Below are 19,109 nucleotides of genomic sequence, written 5' to 3'. Positions count from 1 at the left end.
GGCTAGTTAATGCTGAATGTGTGTGGATGGACTGCAGGAGTCACTCCTACTTTCCCAAACTCGCAAAGTTTTGGCGGTTTGTTAAATATTTTACAGCACCGTGCCTCAAGAGAACAGTCATTGCCCAAAAAAGAGTGAAATCACTGTTTTTATGAGCTAGTTATTCAGTCTTGTTCTATAGTCATTTAATACATTTTGTGTAGAAAAAAATTGGTTGTCAGTATCTGATTATTTTTTTCAGGAGTAAATTTGGGTATAAATTGTTGTGGTCAGTTTATTGGCTTTCACATCTTAAATTGTTAAATGTATTGTATCCTGGGTTATCTTGTTCGATGCTAGTTAGTTAGTAGTAGAGATAAACCCATAATCGATTTGACCAATATTTTTAATAATATTGCCTTTTAAATGTGTAGCTTAACAGTTAGTTTGTAAGTATTCAGATCACAAAAAGCTTTGTATAAATAACAATTGTTATTATTAGTAAAATATTCATAATGCATATGTTTTTATTGTATTTTGTCAATAAATACTTTGTACTATACTACAGCAATTAGGCCTAATTAAAAACTTATTGCACATATTGTTTATCAAAAACTTAAAATTATTTTTGTATTGGTCATAAAAAGGCAATATCTGTTTTTAATAAGCTCTACTCAGTAGTTAGTCCTCAGATTTTGTTATTTGAAAGTGTACATTTGTAAACAATGGTTATTATTCTTATTTGCATGTGTACATTACTGTTAAAAAATTTTTTTTGTATAAAACTAATACTTTTATTTAGCAAGGACACAAACTGATAAAAAGTGACAGTAACAGTCGTTTACAGTTACAAAAGATCCAATTAATCAGAGAATCCTATAAAAATGTATAATCTTTTCAACAAAAATATTAAGCAGTAATGGCTGCTGAAAATTAAGCTAAAAATGCCATCACAGGAATAAATTGCATTTTAAAACATATAATAAAATGTACATACATATTTTAAATTGTTATTATATTTTACAGTAACAGTATTACAGTTCTACTGTATTTTTGAGCAAATAAATGCAGCGTTGTTGAGCATAAGAGACTTCTTTTAAAAATATTTTAAAAATAAATCGTATTAAAAAGGCAGTTTATGATTAGTTGTTTTTTGCTAAATGACTCGCTGTAATAGTCTCGCACATCATTGTTTTACACTGTTATGCTTTAGAACCCATGGTAAAGAGGTAGTTACCCTGCGCTAACCCTGGCCTTATATCCGAATGTTGGGTTAAATGTAGTGTGAAAAATGTTTGTGTGTACAGATTGTGATTAAGCAGTCAGAAAAAGAGTGATGACTGTATTTAGCAGTATAGTGTGTGTGTATGTGCCCAGTGTGCAACCTCTGTTTTAATCACTATTAAAGAAAGGTGGTTTGTATGGCATGACATAATACAAGTTGCCGTCAGTGACCATCATCACGCATATGAAGTGTAAGCTTTCCCTGGCTGGGATTGTAAAAGATTTTGTTTTCTTTGTACTGGAAGTACCAAAATATCTGTGGTCTGGTAAACCCCAGTGAGTGACCGAGGTGGTGAGACAGTACAGATAAGACGGTGAATGACTGTTTGACCTCAGACACATACGTCGCTGTCTGCTGCGGTAAAGTGCACATGTAATGAGAGCATGTTGTGTTTTCAGGGGGTAGTGAGTTGGAGTTTTATCCAAAAAAACATCAACACAAGTTATAATGCAGTTTATGCAGGCAATACTTGGTTAATTTCTGAAAGATTATTTTTAGCTTTTGTTCCATTGTATGACCTTTATATTTTCTCTGTGTTTGTTTATATGTTTTGTATATGTGTGTGTGTGTGTGTGTGTGTGTGTGTGTGTGTTTTAATGTTGGCCTGTGTAAGTCAGCCAAAGGCTGGACTGTTTTAGAAAAAGAATTCCTAGAAAAGAATCCTTTATCATTGTCATGGCAGCCCTCATTTTTAAATCATAACGATCCAGAGGATAATGAACATAACAGTCAGATGACACAACAATTCACCCCTTAGATCTGAGGATGTTATTAAATCTCAAAACCATAACCAATAAAAATCTTTCAAATATGTGAGTGACCCCAGCAGAGAGAGATTAATCATCAGACTCATTCACATGAGAGTTATATTTCTCCTCTTGAGTTTCATATCCTGTTACAATGCATGGGTGACTGCATGAGTTCAGCAACCCTCTTTCTTTCTCTCTCTCTCACTGTATTTGCATGAATTAGCCAATATATCACAAATCTTTTAATCGATTTAAAATTATTTAATTCTAAACTATGAATATCTACATATATATTTTAAATAATAATTGTATTAAAACTATATTTATATTACATACAGTGCCCTCCATAAGTATTGGGACAGTAAAGAAAAAATTGCTCTGTTTGCTGTGGAGTCAAGAAATCTGTAAATATGATTAAAAGATAAATATGAGACAAAACTACATAATGTCACATTTTATTATTGAGTGATTGTTAATGGATTATTGACAGATGGTTTACCAGCTAAGAAGATCAGCACTTCTGTAATGGGTATGAATTATTAATTAAATAATTAAAATGTATTATACATTTATTATAAATTATACACAGATATTTTAATAAATGTAAATACATTTAATAAAGTATTTAAAATTACAAAAATGTTAATTACACACATTTAAAATAATTAATAATTGTAGTGTATATATATATATATAACAATACACAATTTTATACTGTTATTTCTTTACAATTATTACAGAACTAAATTATATATAGGTAGTGTATATTATACAGTGCATTCGGAAAGTATTCACAGCGCTTCACTTTTTCCACATTTTATGTTACAGCCTTATTCCAAAATGAATTAAATTCATTATTTTCCTTAAAATTGTGCAAAAAAATACCCTATAATGACATTGTGAAAGAAGTTTGTCTGAAATCTTTGCAAATTTATTAAAATAAAAAAAACAAAAATCACATGTACATAAATATTCACAGCCTTTGCTCAATACTTTGTTGAAGCACCTTTGGCACCAATTACAGCCTCAAATCTTTTTGGGTATGATGCGACAAGCTTTGATCATCATCATTTGGCAATTATCTGCCATTCTTCTCCTCGCCTCTTCACCTCTCAAGCTCTGTGAGGTTGGATGGGGGCAGACGCACATTTTCAGGTTTCTCCCGAAATATTTGATTGGGTTCAATCTCGGGCTGTGGCTGGGCTACTAAAGGGCATTCACAGAGTTGTCTACAATCCACTCTTGCTGTGTGTTTAGGTTCATTGTCCTGTTGGAAAGTGAAGCTTCTGCTCGGTCAGAGGTTCTGAATGCTCTGGACTGGGTTTTCATTTAAGGGGTCATATAATGCGATTTCAATTTTTCCTTTCTCTTTGTAGTGTTACATGCTCTTGGTGCATAAAGAAGATCTGTAAAGTTGCAAAGACTAAAGTCTCAAATCCAAAGAGGTATTCTTTTGTAGAAGTTAAGAGTCAACCACGCCTACCTAAAACGGCTCGTTCTAACATGCCCCCACATGTCTACGTCACGATGTGGGAAGATTTGCATAACGCCGCCCAAATGTTCATGCAAAGAAAGAAGGCGTAACTTTTATTCTCGCTGTAGTACTGTTGTTGCCGCCGCCGCCATGCCGTGAAGGCGCTGTGTGTTTCATTGTGAAAGCGAAACTACTTTGTTTGGCCTTGCAAAAGAGGACGATATCTGCTTCGTCATGCTTGGAGCTGATCCGTGCTGGTCACTGAGGAAATGCATCAACTTCGCGCTGTGGATCGCCGAATCAGCTTTCACCGTGAACTCAAGCCGGCCTCCGCTTACTCTAGGCCGCCGTGTGTTTCGCTGTGAAAGTGAAACTACTTTGTTTGGCCATCCAAAAGAGGACACGACTAGAAATCAGTGGTTAAGTTGTATTTATAACACTGTTCCAGAACAGTTCAACCCAAATATTCCGATGTGTCCAGCGCATTTTATGGAGGACTGTTTCCTGATCCTTGTAGAGTAGACTACAATGCCAGCTGTTCTGACTCACAGACTGTGAGTACGTTTTTTATATTTAAAGAATTTGCCTTAATGGTTTTATGTTTACGCGGCGCGATGCAATGCAACACGTAAAAAGACAGTATAAGTCATTATAATCCGTAATTATGTCCCCACTGGCAGCAACAAATGCCTCGTTTATAATGGGTTTTATTGATTTGTCTCGTCGCTCCGGCCAGGACAAAGCATCATAATATGGTAAGGGGCGTAACATTTCCAATCACACGCTTGAGGTATTCGGCCAATCACAACGCACTGGATAGCTGGCCAATCAGAGCACACCTTGCTTTTCAGACCAATGAGGTTTGTAAAAATCAACGTGTTTCAGAAAGGCGGGGCATAGAGGAGAAACAATAATGTATAGTATGTGGAAAATAATGTTTTTTGAACCTTAAACCGCATAAACATTTCATTACACCAAACAAATGTTCTTTTTAGCAGCATCATATGACCCCTTTAAGGCTATCTCAGTATTTTGGTGCATTGAGCTTTTTTTCTACTCTGACGAGTCCCTCAGTCCCTGCCCCATAGCATGAGGCTGCTACCAGCACACTTTACTTTTGGGATGGTACTCTGCAGGTGATGAGCAGAGCTGGTTTCCTTCAAACATGATGCTTAGAATTGAGGTTCATCAAAGCAGAGAATCTTGTTTCTCAGAGTCTGAGGGTCCTTTAGGCGCTTTTTTGCAAATTCCAAGTGTGTTTTCATGTGTCTTCACTGAGGAAAGGATTGAGTTTGCCCACACCGCCATAAAGCCCAGATTGGTGGAGTGTTGCAGTGATGTTTGTCCTGCTGTAGATTTCTCCCATCTGCACATATGATCATGGAGCTCAACTAGAGTGACCATCAGGTTCTTGGTCACCAGTCTAGACAAGGCCCTTCTCCATCATTTGCTCAGTTTGGCCAGGAGGCCAGCTCTAGGAAGAGTCCTGGTTTTTTCAAACTTATTCCATTAAGGGTAACAGAGACTACATGCTTCTGTGAACCTTCAATGCTGCATAAATATTTCTGTACCCTTCCCCAGATCTGTGCCTCAATACAATCCTGTCTCGGCGGTCTACAGACAATTCCTTGGACTTCACAGCTTGGTTTGTGTTCTGACATGCACTGTTAACTGTGGGACCTTATATAGACAGGTGTGTGCCTTTCCAAATCATGTCCAATCAACTGAATTTACCACACAAGGCCCTTCTCCATCATTTGCTCAGTTTGGCCAGGAGGCCAGCTCTAGGAAGAGTCCTGGTTTTTTCAAACTTATTCCATTAAGGGTAACAGAGACTACATGCTTCTGTGAACCTTCAATGCTGCATAAATATTTCTGTACCCTTCCCCAGATCTGTGCCTCAATACAATCCTGTCTCGGCGGTCTACAGACAATTCCTTGGACTTCACAGCTTGGTTTGTGTTCTGACATGCACTGTTAACTGTGGGACCTTATATAGACAGGTGTGTGCCTTTCCAAATCATGTCCAATCAACTGAATTTACCACAGGTGGACTCCAATCAAGTTGTAGACACATCTCAAGGATGATCAGTGGAAACAGTATGCACCTGAGCTCAATTTTGAGTGTCATGGCAAAGGCTGTGAATACTTATGTACATGTGAATTTTTTTATTTTTAATATTTGCAAAGATTTCAAGCAAACTTCTTTCACGTTGTCATTATGGGTTATTGTTTGTAGAATTTTGAGGAAAATAATGAATTAAATTCATTTTGGAATAAGGCTGTAACAACAAAATTTGGAAAAAGTGAAGCGCTGTGAATACTTTTCGGATGCACTGTATACATGAACTGCATAAATTAAAATTCTGAAATATAATTATTAAACAATATATTTGTTATTAAAGTATATTTAATAAATTACTGTTCTAAAAATATATGTGTATGTATGTATGTATATATATATATATATATATATATATATATATATATAATCCCATTCCTTTTTTTCTGAATTTGTAGCGTACTGCCATATAATACTCCATCATGGAGATGCATCTCCTCCAAAACAAGTTTCTTCTGTGGCTTAGGCTGCAGACAAGCACAAATAATCTGACAGCGTTCAGTGCAAAAAGGCGAGAGACGTCTTAATTAGCTTGTACTTTACTCTCTTTGATGCTATAGGTCTTATTTGTAATATTTAAAATTTTCCTTTTTTGTTCTTTGATAAAGTTCTCACCTTGTGACAGGCCAGGTCTTGTCCAGAGGTTAACACTGATCATGTGGCATTCATAGGTTGTAGGATAATCCCTGCACATAATTTCATACATAAAGGAAGCCTAGAGACCACACTGTCATTGGCTTTGCCTGGTGCCTGCCCTTCTGGAAGACAGTATATATATATAGCATCCCATAGTTATGCTGTAATACAAACGTTCGAAACTGTATAAGAAATTGTTTCTTTTACTACATCAGTATTGTGATGTATTTAAACATTGTCAATAACTGCACAGGCTTTGAATGTAATCCCAATGATCCTCCTTGGTTTCACATTTGTCTTGAATGGCATATTAAACAATGTACATTTGCATTACAGCATAGGCATACAGAATCAGGGTAAATAACTTTAATTTTGAGCAACTGTTTTATCTAAATTGTGTTGGATTACTGCACCTAGGCCTATGTAAATGTCATTAAAAGATTTCTTTTTACAAGCCTTGATACAATACCATTTTTTCTCTTCTCTGTTACAAGAGAAGAGAGAAAATGGTTTTGTTTTAGGTGACTAAAATAGGCTAAATAAATGATTCATGTCTGCTTCCCTTGGAAACTCTTTCTCAATGAGAACAAGATGTTTAGAAAGCAATGAATGGGAAAAGATGATTATAAAAGTTGGATTTTCCAATTTGGCCTCAATCAAAGCCAGATTTGTGCTTGCCTAAGCAGTCATCCTATCCAACATCTCCTCGTTTTTACCTTCTCTCTCATATTTAAGTTGCTTTTCGTCGTCTTTAAAATTAGAAGAACTGCACTTTCATCCGCCAACCGCCTCTGATAACTGATCCATCATGCTGAGTGTGTGTGTGTGTGTGTGTGTGTGTGTGTGTGTGTGTGTGTGTGTGTAGAGTGTGGGTTAAAAGTTATCTGCGCAGCTGTGTATGGATGAGAGACTGCACATATGCATTAACCCCTCTCAGACACCTGTGTGTGTGTAGACCAGATAGATGAATGAGAGACTGTAAGGAAAAAGACACAAGGGAAGCGCATATGCGTTTATTATCTTTAATCACGAGGAAAAGAGATAAGAACCATCATACTGTCAGTAAAATGATAGATTGAAAGCTTTCTTACACAAATACACGTGCATGCAGACACACACCACATCCACTCCAACTTTATAACACTCCTTATTTCCTTTCAAACACTTCTCTTGTGTGTCAAACAGGTCTTGTGTGCCAAATGCATCTATACAAATCTATGAGGCATTTAATTAGATTAAAATAGCTAATATTTAATTATTTCAAGATTAATAGAGAGCAACTAAAAGGAACAAGGCAAAAGATCCACAGAACTTTTACAGAGGGACTGGAATAGACACATGCTCTGAGAGATAGTTTGACCTTTGACTCGAGGAGGTTTCCTAAGAAGTGTAGCTCAAACACTCAACTTGTTTTCTTTCCGCCACAGACACTCGGACTGAACTCTGTCCACCATCTTGACAGGAAGACTTGACACATTTTGGAGACATAAAGCATTTTTGTGCTTGTTTGGAAAAACTCTGACCGGCTGCACCGTGAGCAAATATGTGGATTAATCAGATAAACTAAGTTTGAAATCTGGCCATGATGCAGATTTACTGTGCAAGTTATTCGCTGACAGTTATCAAAATATTTGGCCGGAGCTCATAGTGGATACTGAGGTTATGCTGAAGAGAAACTGGAGGGATATTTAAGGGGAAAAATTCACGTGTTGGAAAGACATTTGACCAATTTTTTGTGGATTCATTTCAGGATTATGTTTGGAATGGAGCAGGTTGTCGCTCTTGAATCTCCATTGAGTTTGAGTTTAATGCAAACTAGTTTAACATCAATGATGACTGATTACAAGACTTGAGAACCAATGAAGTTAAGTCATTGGCTTCAACCTGGTGCAATAGTCATGTCAAGATTAATTTTTTTATGCTAGTTCCTCTATTAAATTACAGCAATTCAAGGCATTCTTTTTCATTTTCAACAATAAGAAATAATGATACGGTTTGTGGAATATGTAGAAATTTGGTAAAGTTTTCAGAAATCTATTCTTATGTAAAAAAAATAATTGTCTAAGGATAATAGCTGTTACTTTTGCTTAATCATGGTTTTCATCTTTCACAAATATACCAAAGATCACATTTTCCTTTTTTAATTCAGAGAAATTGACAAATGTAGGACATAACCAGTAATGTAAATCCTCCCAAACAGCATAAGCAAATTTACAATAATAAAATAAATGTTCTGTTGTTTCAATCCATTCATCACAAAAAGAGCTTTTGTTAAAATCTAGACTAATTTTTTTTAAATTCTCTGGAAGGATATATTCTGTTAAGGGTTTTAAAAAGGACTTCCTTTGCTTTTGATGCATTTGGCAATTTAAAATATTTTGTTTCTAATTTCGTAGCTTCATTTTTAGAAAAATACTGAACATTTTCATTTTTATTTAAGGAAAAATGATATAATTCTTAGATGTGTCTACATGTCATGTTTGAATTGAACACCGAAGCAAATAAAATAGTGAATATTTTAGAGTTTTGCTAATACAAAGGTATTATAGTGATTTTAAAGACTTTGTGCATTTTCCCTTTTAAAATACAGTTAAGGAAAAAAGCAGCATGGACAGTCTACAAAATATCTTTTACAAAAGCTGTGATTAGTTATCACAACTTAAAATTTAACATTAAAGTAAGTAATAATGTTCTGTTTCAATTTAAAGTGTTCATGCTTGACTTAAAATTATAAATTTAGTTATCTTTAGTTTAGTTATGTTGGCTATTTAAGTTCAAATTTTAAGTTGTAATTAATTGCAGCAACATTTTTACAGTAAAGAAAGTCAGGTGGGTTTGGAATGAAAGCAGGGTAAGTAAATGACAAAATGTATTAATTTTGTGTGAACTGTTGCTTTGAGAGACAGCAGTAACTATCTAGGTGTGTGTATGTGTACAGGAATGTCATTAGCATGAGTGTTACTCCACACTGTATGAGTTCAACTTCGTTCATCTGCTAAATTCTGTCATGTTTACAGAGCGAGAGAAGGATGAAAGAACCATGGGGAGGAATCGGAATATGTATAAGGTGTTTATATGTATCCGTGTGTGTGTCTGACTATGTGAGTGCATGTGTGAGTGAGTGAGAGAAAGACTCATTATACATGAATCACTCAGTCTTGACTATCCCCAAGTGTTGGCGTTAAATAAAACGCCTCAATCATCAGTCATTGCTCACCTCATCTCTGTACAACAAAGCTTAAATACCTAATGAAGCTTCAGCTCCATAGAGAGAGCGTTTGTGAACATGGGAAGTGTCGTAGAATGCCTGCAGCTGGTCTCTTGTGAAGCAGACACACACTTAACACCGTGCTAGACAGACAATAAACAAAGATAAAAACGTAAATACCGCCAACTAAACAAAATAGTAACAAATATGTTTGAAGGAAGAAAAATATATAGCAGTTTAGCTTTTCATAGTCACTGTTAATGATATTGCATTCCATGATTTCTGAAGGATCACGTGACACTGAAGACTGAAGAAATGGCTGCTGAAAATTCAGTTTTGCCATCACAGAAATAAATTAAATTTTAAAATATATTCAAATAGAAAAGTAATTTTAAATTGCAGTAATTGTCATGGTACTGTTACTGTGTAGGAGTGCGGAGCGAGGAAACTTTTACTAATTTTAATAATCAAAAATAAACAGGAAAACACACGTAGCAAGGTTGACATGAACCTTTTAATAGTCACTGTTAATGATATTGCATTCCATGATTTCTGAAGGATCACGTGACACTGAAGACATGGCTGCTGAAAAGTCAGTTTTGCCATCATAGAAATAAATTACATTTTAAAATATATTCAAATAGAAAAGTAATTTTAAATTGCAGTAATTGTCATGGTACTGTTACTGTGTAGGAGTGCGGAGCGAGGAAACTTTTACTAATTTTAATAATCAAAAATAAACAGGAAAACACACGTAGCAAGGTTGACATGAACAATTCCAGACAAGGGAGAACAGAATGGGCTCAATTCAATTCAATTAGGGCAGATAACGAGGGGCAGAAAGGTCATGAGGATAACTAATATCAAGTAACATGTGATTACTAATGGGAAAAGGAACTGGAAGGACCGAATAAGGACACACAGGAACTAAACAGGAACACACACACACGTGACAGATATCGCCCTCGGGGGGGCAGGCGCCCTGGAGGCTGGTGCAGGACAGGAATATGGGGCGGAGACCAGGAGAACCTCCAGGGCGGATCAAGAGACTCAGGGGGCCATGGCGAAGCAGGCAGCCCGGGAAGCCATGGCGGATCAGGGAGTTCAGGTTGCCATGGCGGAGCTGGCAGCTCAGGAGGCCATGGCGGATCAGGGGACTCAAGAGGCCATGGCAGATCCTCCGTGGCCTTAGCTGGCTCGGCCACGGGTATATGCCCCCCCAAAAAAAACTTGGGGAAAACTAAGAATCCTGTGGAGCGCTTTGGAGGAGCGTGCTCTGGAGGGCGCTTACGAGGAGCGGGCTCTGGAGGGCGTTTACAAGGTGCGGGCACTGGAGGGCGCTCTGGAGGAGCGGGCACTGGAGGGCGCTCTGGAGGAGCGGGCACTGGAGGGGGCTCTGGAGGGCGCTTACGAGGAGCGGACACTGGAGGGCGCTCTGGAGGTGCAAGACTGGTTAACTCGGGGGAATCAGGACACGAAGGAGGGCTGGACGGGACCAGCGGAGACGAAGGCAAACTTTTCGGGGAATGATTCCGCTTACGAGGAGCGGGTATTGGAGGGCGCTTACGAGGAGCGGGCACTGGAGGGCGCTTATGAGGAGCGGGTACTGGAGGGCGCTCTGGAGGAGCGGGCAGTGGAGGGCGCTCTGGAGGGCGCTTACGAGGAGCGGACACTGGAGGGCGCTCTGGAGGTGCAAGACTGGTTAACTCGGGGGAATCAGGACACGAAGGAGGGCTGGACGGGACCAGCGGAGACGAAGGCAAACTTTTCGGGGAATGATTCCGGGGCGCGGACAGGAGCCAAGAACTCCGGAGGCAGTGCCATGTCCAGAAGCGCTGAGTCAGCGGCGGCTGGCAGGCTTGACGGAGACCTGGTTCTGGATCGGGGCCGGATGCTCTTCAGACACCGGAGGATCCTTCCAGCTTAGACAAGTAGTGTCTGGGAGGTTCACGGGTCGATGGTAATTAGCCCCGATCCAGAACAAAGAGTTGAGCGTCGCATCATCAAGCGTCGTATACACGGCGAGCCCGCAGAACTCCCGTGCATACTCCACAAACGGGAGATATCTTCGGGCTAGGGCCGAAAATTGTGCGGCGGTTTCCATTGCCGCCAGGGAAAACAGAGAAACAAAACTTTTCAAAAACGGAAAAGAAACAGGGAGGAAAGGCGCCGCTCACTTTTTCAGTCTGGAATTCTGTCACGGTACTGCTGCTGAGTAGGAGCGTGGAGATGTAGGAGAATTTTAATAATCAAAAGGAAACAGGAAAAGGTTGACATGAACAATTCCAGACAAGGGAGAACAGAACGGGCTCGAACTCAAATAGGGCAGATAACGAGGGGCAGACAGGTGATGAGGATAACTAATAACAAGGAACAGATGATTACTAATAATGGGAAAAGGAACTGGAAGGACCAAAGAAGGCGCTTTCGAGGAGCCGGCTCTGGAGGGCGCTTACGAGGAGCGGACACTGGAGGGCGCTCTGGAGGTGCAAGACTGGTTAACTCGGGGGAATCAGGACACGAAGGAGGGCTGGACGGGACCAGCGGAGACGAAGGCGAACTTTTCGGGGAATGATTCCGGGGCGCGGACAGGAGCCAAGAACTCCGGAGGCAGTGCCATGTCCAGAAGCGCTGAGTCAGCGGCGGCCGGCAGGCTTGACGGAGACCTGGTTCTGGATCGGGGCCGGATGCTCTTCAGACACCGGAGGATCCTTCCAGCTTAGACAAGTAGTGTCTGGGAGGTTCACGGGTCGATGGTAATTAGCCCCGATCCAGAACAAAGAGTTGAGCGTCGCATCATCAAGCGTCGTATACACGGCGAGCCCGCAGAACTCCCGTGCATACTCCACAAACGGGAGATATCTTCGGGCTAGGGCCGAAAATTGTGCGGCGGTTTCCATTGCCGCCAGGGAAAACAGAGAAACAAAACTTTTCAAAAACGGAAAAGAAACAGGGAGGAAAGGCGCCGCTCACTTTTTCAGTCTGGAATTCTGTCACGGTACTGCTGCTGAGTAGGAGCGTGGAGATGTAGGAGAATTTTAATAATCAAAAGGAAACAGGAAAAGGTTGACATGAACAATTCCAGACAAGGGAGAACAGAACGGGCTCGAACTCAAATAGGGCAGATAACGAGGGGCAGACAGGTGATGAGGATAACTAATAACAAGGAACAGATGATTACTAATAATGGGAAAAGGAACTGGAAGGACCAAATAAGGACAAACAGGAACTAAACAGGAACACACGTGACAGAAATATTTCACAATATTACTGTTTTACTGTATTTTTGATCAAATACACCCTTGATGAACAAAAGAGATGTCTTTCAAAAACATTACAAATCTTACCAACCTCAAATGTTTGAATGATTGTCTTAGGTAAATGTGTGTGGTATGTAATGAAGTATGTTACTGATTGAGACTTCGGCACTTACTGTAACATCTCCTTGAACCATTGCCTGCTTTGATGCACACATTTAAGGTTCGCACACACACACTCACACCCCAGGGACCACTTCTCTCTCCTCGTTTTCCTTCCTGTAGTAACATCCTTTTGAAAGACATTAGAGCGCATTAGACCAACCCCATCTGACAGAGCAGTGAAGGATTTTGAAGTGGCAGTTCTGGGGGTTCAGTCTCTGCTCTGACCCTCAATTAATTTCCCTCCAAGATTTACAAATACTGCAGTCCATGGGCAAGAACTCTAAGCCACAAATTCAGATCAGACCATTTTAAATGCCATTTTAAAGGAATAATTCAGCCCAAAATTAATATTTTGTCATCATTTACGCACCCTAATGTTATTCCAAACCCACATGGCTTTCTTTCTCCTGTGGAACACAAAAGAAGTTCTGAAGAATTACTTTTCTTCCATGTGGTTACTACAGTATGAATGAGGGCACAAAAGCACCATTAAAGTATCATATGTAATTTGTGTAATAATATTCCAATTCTTGTGACGAAAAACACATTAGCTACATGTGAGGAACAGACTGAAATATAAGTTTCTATTCACTGATCCTTTCCAGTGGTCTGTGATGTTCTTGTTGAATTCTTGTTCTTGAACCAGGGCTGAATTTCCTAAAAGCAGCGTAAGCCTAAATAGATCACAAAGAACACTGGTGACAATAGGGCCTTTCACACCGCGGGAACCTTTTCATAGTACCTGAACTAATTGTGGAACTACCCACTTTTTGGCGTGTTCGCACCGCAGAAACTAGGAACAGTTTTAGTTCTAGGAACTCCATTTGGAGGAACTAAATTAGCTCCTACTTCAGAGCAGGGTCTAAAACACTTCTATAGGAACTATCAGTGATGTAAGTGTATGCTGATTGGCCAAACGCACGCGAAACACTGGCCACCCGGCATTTTTAACAAGCCACATAAACATATTTACTCCATGAACATGGAAAACAGCGATAACGGCATTTACCTGTTGTCTGCAGTGTTGTGTTCTTTTCTCAGCTTCGATGATATGTAACACTGCAAGTTGTCATAAAAATGTTTGTCTCTTAGCCCAACTTTTTGCTCTTGCAATCGCATAAATCGTGCGTTTACATCTCCATCTCCATTATAAAAAGACATCGCTGTCGGCCGCTTCAGAGTTCCTGCTGCCGGTGCGAATGCAACCAGGAAAACGGCCCGAGGGGGAAATTGGTTCTCTAGGAACTACCCTGCTGGCTAGTTCCTAGAACTACACGGTACGAAAGCCCCTATTGGCTTCTATACTTTGAAAAAAGTAGGCCCAGATCAGTCTGATTAGTGAAGTGCATCTTCCAGTTTGAAAAGTTATGAATCCATTGAAAAGTTTTAAATCAAAAGAACAATTGACTTATGAATGATTCATTTACTGATTAATTTGGAAACTAATTTATTTACTAACAAATAATTAATGAATGATTCACTCATTTCTCTCACAAACGCTCATAAACATACCATAGAGAAATAGGGATGATATTGAAATTTTCACTGGATGGCAACTTAAAATCATTTTTTCTTGACACTTTTTTTTTTTTTGATGCTAGATTACAGTTTTTGTTTGTTTGTTTTTTAGAGATGCGTGTTGGTTCTAGGTTTTTAAAGGAAACCTGTTTCACAAAAAGTGAACAATTTGACCATTCTTTAACACCAGCACATGGTGGTTTTCTTTAGAACTCAAATAGTAAAGATTTGTAAAATGACACTGTTTAATGTAGGGACTCCATATCTGAACTGATAGGCCTCTCTGTGGATGGAAATCTATAGAAAATAGAGAAAGCCATGTGCGTTTGTGTGTGAGAATAGGGAGGCAGTCATGCTCGGTATCACAACGTAGGAGTATGAGACATATTGCATTAGAGGCAGTCACCATGTCCTCGCTATAACTGCTGCGATAGGGCTTCTCTCCGTCTGGGCAGACACTTGGCGGACTCCAGTCTGCCTCTCCGCCTGGTTATCAGCTCCACGCCGTGAGCTCAGTGCTGCAGATGCCCAAGAGAGCTCCATCTGAGCCATACTGATATCAAGGCTTCCTGGGAGTGGGTCAACAGAGAAACAAAACTTTTCAAAAACGGAAAAGAAACAGGGAGGAAAGGCGCCGCTCACTTTTTCAGTCTGGAATTCTGTCACGGTACTGCTGCTGAGTAGGAGCGTGGAGATGTAGGAGAATTTTAATAATCAAAAGGAAACAGGAAAAGGTTGACATGAACAATTCCAGACAAGGGAGAACAGAACGGGCTCGAACTCAAATAGGGCAGATAACGAGGGGCAGACAGGCGATGAGGATAACTAATAACAAGGAACAGATGATTACTAATAATGGGAAAAGGAACTGGAAGGACCAAATAAGGACAAACAGGAACTAAACAGGAACACACGTGACAGAAATATTTCACAATATTACTGTTTTACTGTATTTTTGATCAAATACACCCTTGATGAACAAAAGAGATGTCTTTCAAAAACATTACAAATCTTACCAACCTCAAATGTTTGAATGATTGTCTTAGGTAAATGTGTGTGGTATGTAATGAAGTATGTTACTGATTGAGACTTCGGCACTTACTGTAACATCTCCTTGAACCATTGCCTGCTTTGATGCACACATTTAAGGTTCGCACACACACACTCACACCCCAGGGACCACTTCTCTCTCCTCGTTTTCCTTCCTGTAGTAACATCCTTTTGAAAGACATTAGAGCGCATTAGACCAACCCCATCTGACAGAGCAGTGAAGGATTTTGAAGTGGCAGTTCTGGGGGTTCAGTCTCTGCTCTGACCCTCAATTAATTTCCCTCCAAGATTTACAAATACTGCAGTCCATGGGCAAGAACTCTAAGCCACAAATTCAGATCAGACCATTTTAAATGCCATTTTAAAGGAATAATTCAGCCCAAAATTAATATTTTGTCATCATTTACGCACCCTAATGTTATTCCAAACCCACATGGCTTTCTTTCTCCTGTGGAACACAAAAGAAGTTCTGAAGAATTACTTTTCTTCCATGTGGTTACTACAGTATGAATGAGGGCACAAAAGCACCATTAAAGTATCATATGTAATTTGTGTAATAATATTCCAATTCTTGTGACGAAAAACACATTAGCTACATGTGAGGAACAGACTGAAATATAAGTTTCTATTCACTGATCCTTTCCAGTGGTCTGTGATGTTCTTGTTGAATTCTTGTTCTTGAACCAGGGCTGAATTTCCTAAAAGCAGCGTAAGCCTAAATAGATCACAAAGAACACTGGTGACAATAGGGCCTTTCACACCGCGGGAACCTTTTCATAGTACCTGAACTAATTGTGGAACTACCCACTTTTTGGCGTGTTCGCACCGCAGAAACTAGGAACAGTTTTAGTTCTAGGAACTCCATTTGGAGGAACTAAATTAGCTCCTACTTCAGAGCAGGGTCTAAAACACTTCTATAGGAACTATCAGTGATGTAAGTGTATGCTGATTGGCCAAACGCACGCGAAACACTGGCCACCCGGCATTTTTAACAAGCCACATAAACATATTTACTCCATGAACATGGAAAACAGCGATAACGGCATTTACCTGTTGTCTGCAGTGTTGTGTTCTTTTCTCAGCTTCGATGATATGTAACACTGCAAGTTGTCATAAAAATGTTTGTCTCTTAGCCCAACTTTTTGCTCTTGCAATCGCATAAATCGTGCGTTTACATCTCCATCTCCATTATAAAAAGACATCGCTGTCGGCCGCTTCAGAGTTCCTGCTGCCGGTGCGAATGCAACCAGGAAAACGGCCCGAGGGGGAAATTGGTTCTCTAGGAACTACCCTGCTGGCTAGTTCCTAGAACTACACGGTACGAAAGCCCCTATTGGCTTCTATACTTTGAAAAAAGTAGGCCCAGATCAGTCTGATTAGTGAAGTGCATCTTCCAGTTTGAAAAGTTATGAATCCATTGAAAAGTTTTAAATCAAAAGAACAATTGACTTATGAATGATTCATTTACTGATTAATTTGGAAACTAATTTATTTACTAACAAATAATTAATGAATGATTCACTCATTTCTCTCACAAACGCTCATAAACATACCATAGAGAAATAGGGATGATATTGAAATTTTCACTGGATGGCAACTTAAAATCATTTTTTCTTGACACTTTTTTTTTTTTTGATGCTAGATTACAGTTTTTGTTTGTTTGTTTTTTAGAGATGCGTGTTGGTTCTAGGTTTTTAAAGGAAACCTGTTTCACAAAAAGTGAACAATTTGACCATTCTTTAACACCAGCACATGGTGGTTTTCTTTAGAACTCAAATAGTAAAGATTTGTAAAATGACACTGTTTAATGTAGGGACTCCATATCTGAACTGATAGGCCTCTCTGTGGATGGAAATCTATAGAAAATAGAGAAAGCCATGTGCGTTTGTGTGTGAGAATAGGGAGGCAGTCATGCTCGGTATCACAACGTAGGAGTATGAGACATATTGCATTAGAGGCAGTCACCATGTCCTCGCTATAACTGCTGCGATAGGGCTTCTCTCCGTCTGGGCAGACACTTGGCGGACTCCAGTCTGCCTCTCCGCCTGGTTATCAGCTCCACGCCGTGAGCTCAGTGCTGCAGATGCCCAAGAGAGCTCCATCTGAGCCATACTGATATCAAGGCTTCCTGGGAGTGGGTCAGAACCAACCTCAAAACCGCTCATTACCATAACATTGTTTGGCAGGCAGTTTTCAGAATCATTTTTGGTGATAAGACAGTGTGGGGAGTGAATGTAGGAGCAAATGCACACATGTATGAATGCAGAACCCGTCACATTAAATGGTAGACATCAAAATATGACTTTTCTATCGGAAACCTGACCCTTGACCTCCGATGAGGAGCAAAAACGCTATCTATCCAAATCTTTCACTTTAACATCTCCCTCCTCTCATTTTTATTGCATGATATTAATTCTTGTTTGTAGATGTAAACAAGTGGTGTCAGGCTTGTCAAACAGACTGATGGAAGTATGATGCTGGAGCATGAGTTTAGAATGTGTGTTTGTAGTGTTTGAGCTACGAGTCACAGATGCAGCATTATGAAAGGAGCCGCACAGAGCCAGCTCTCTTCCTCTCATTATCCTGCTAATGGGCCGACTGGCAAAAACACAGCCACTAATGTTGAGAAATATCAGACGTACAGTATATGTGAGAGGAAAACAGAAGTTTGTCAGTGTTAGTACTGTAGTTTAGGATTATTTGCGTCAAATATAGTCTCTTTTTATACAAGCTTATTTCAATTTGTGTACTGTTTCTATAAGAAAAAAAAATGTCTGAGTGGATGCCAAGAGCTTTCCTTTACTATTATAGTTTTTATTAATATTTTAAATTAACTTTTATATTATTTAATTTATATTTTCAGTTTTTATTAATCTTGTTTTTTTAATATTACAATTTGGGTTTAATCTTTTTATTTTTTTTAGTTCAGCTTTATTTTTTATTTATTTCCCGCTAGTAGTTTTTTTTTCTTCTTATTTCAGTTATTGTCAAGTTGAAGATTTTTCATCTAATGTTTACATTTTATTTTATTTTAATTATTTTATTTCAGCTTTATTTAAAAATTAATTTCAATTTAATCTCAAAATGATCAAAAACGTTTTAATTGTTTTAGCTTAGTAAACCATATATTTTAAAAAATAATAATAATATTAAAAATAAACAAAATGTTTAAATATAATTATATATAAATTGTCATTTATTTTCATTATTTTATTTCGAAATGTATTTATTTTTTAATTATCAAAAATGTTTTAATAGTTTTAGCTTAGTTAACGATAATAATCCCAGTGATTGCTAGGGCAATGCTATGATGGTGTGGGTGGTTCCCAGGGTGTTACTATGTGGTTGCTAAGGTATTCCGAATGAATAGGGTGCTTTGGATGGTTGCAAAGGGTGTTGTTAAAAACAGTTAGGCTGCATTTCACTGACTAGATATATCTGAACCAAAGGGTTCTTCCACAGCCTAATAGGGAAGACATGAAGCTGAAGAGATTTGAAGAGAGTGACACAGACAGGATATCTCCAATTTTTTGGACACAGGAGGTTTGAGAGTGGAGTTTTGCTGGGAAGTTTGGGGGTTGTTAGCTGTCTGAGCTGTCCTCACTGGTCTGTACTCTCATCCTGATGATAACACGCTCTCTGTGGACACAGAAACCTTTAGCTTTA

This window comes from Sinocyclocheilus grahami, unplaced genomic scaffold (genome assembly GCF_001515645.1).
Source record: "Sinocyclocheilus grahami isolate Dianchi unplaced genomic scaffold, SAMN03320097.WGS_v1.1 scaffold29.1, whole genome shotgun sequence".
In the NCBI taxonomy this organism is placed as follows: domain Eukaryota; kingdom Metazoa; phylum Chordata; class Actinopteri; order Cypriniformes; family Cyprinidae; genus Sinocyclocheilus; species Sinocyclocheilus grahami.
This window is presented reverse-complemented; position numbering follows the sequence as displayed.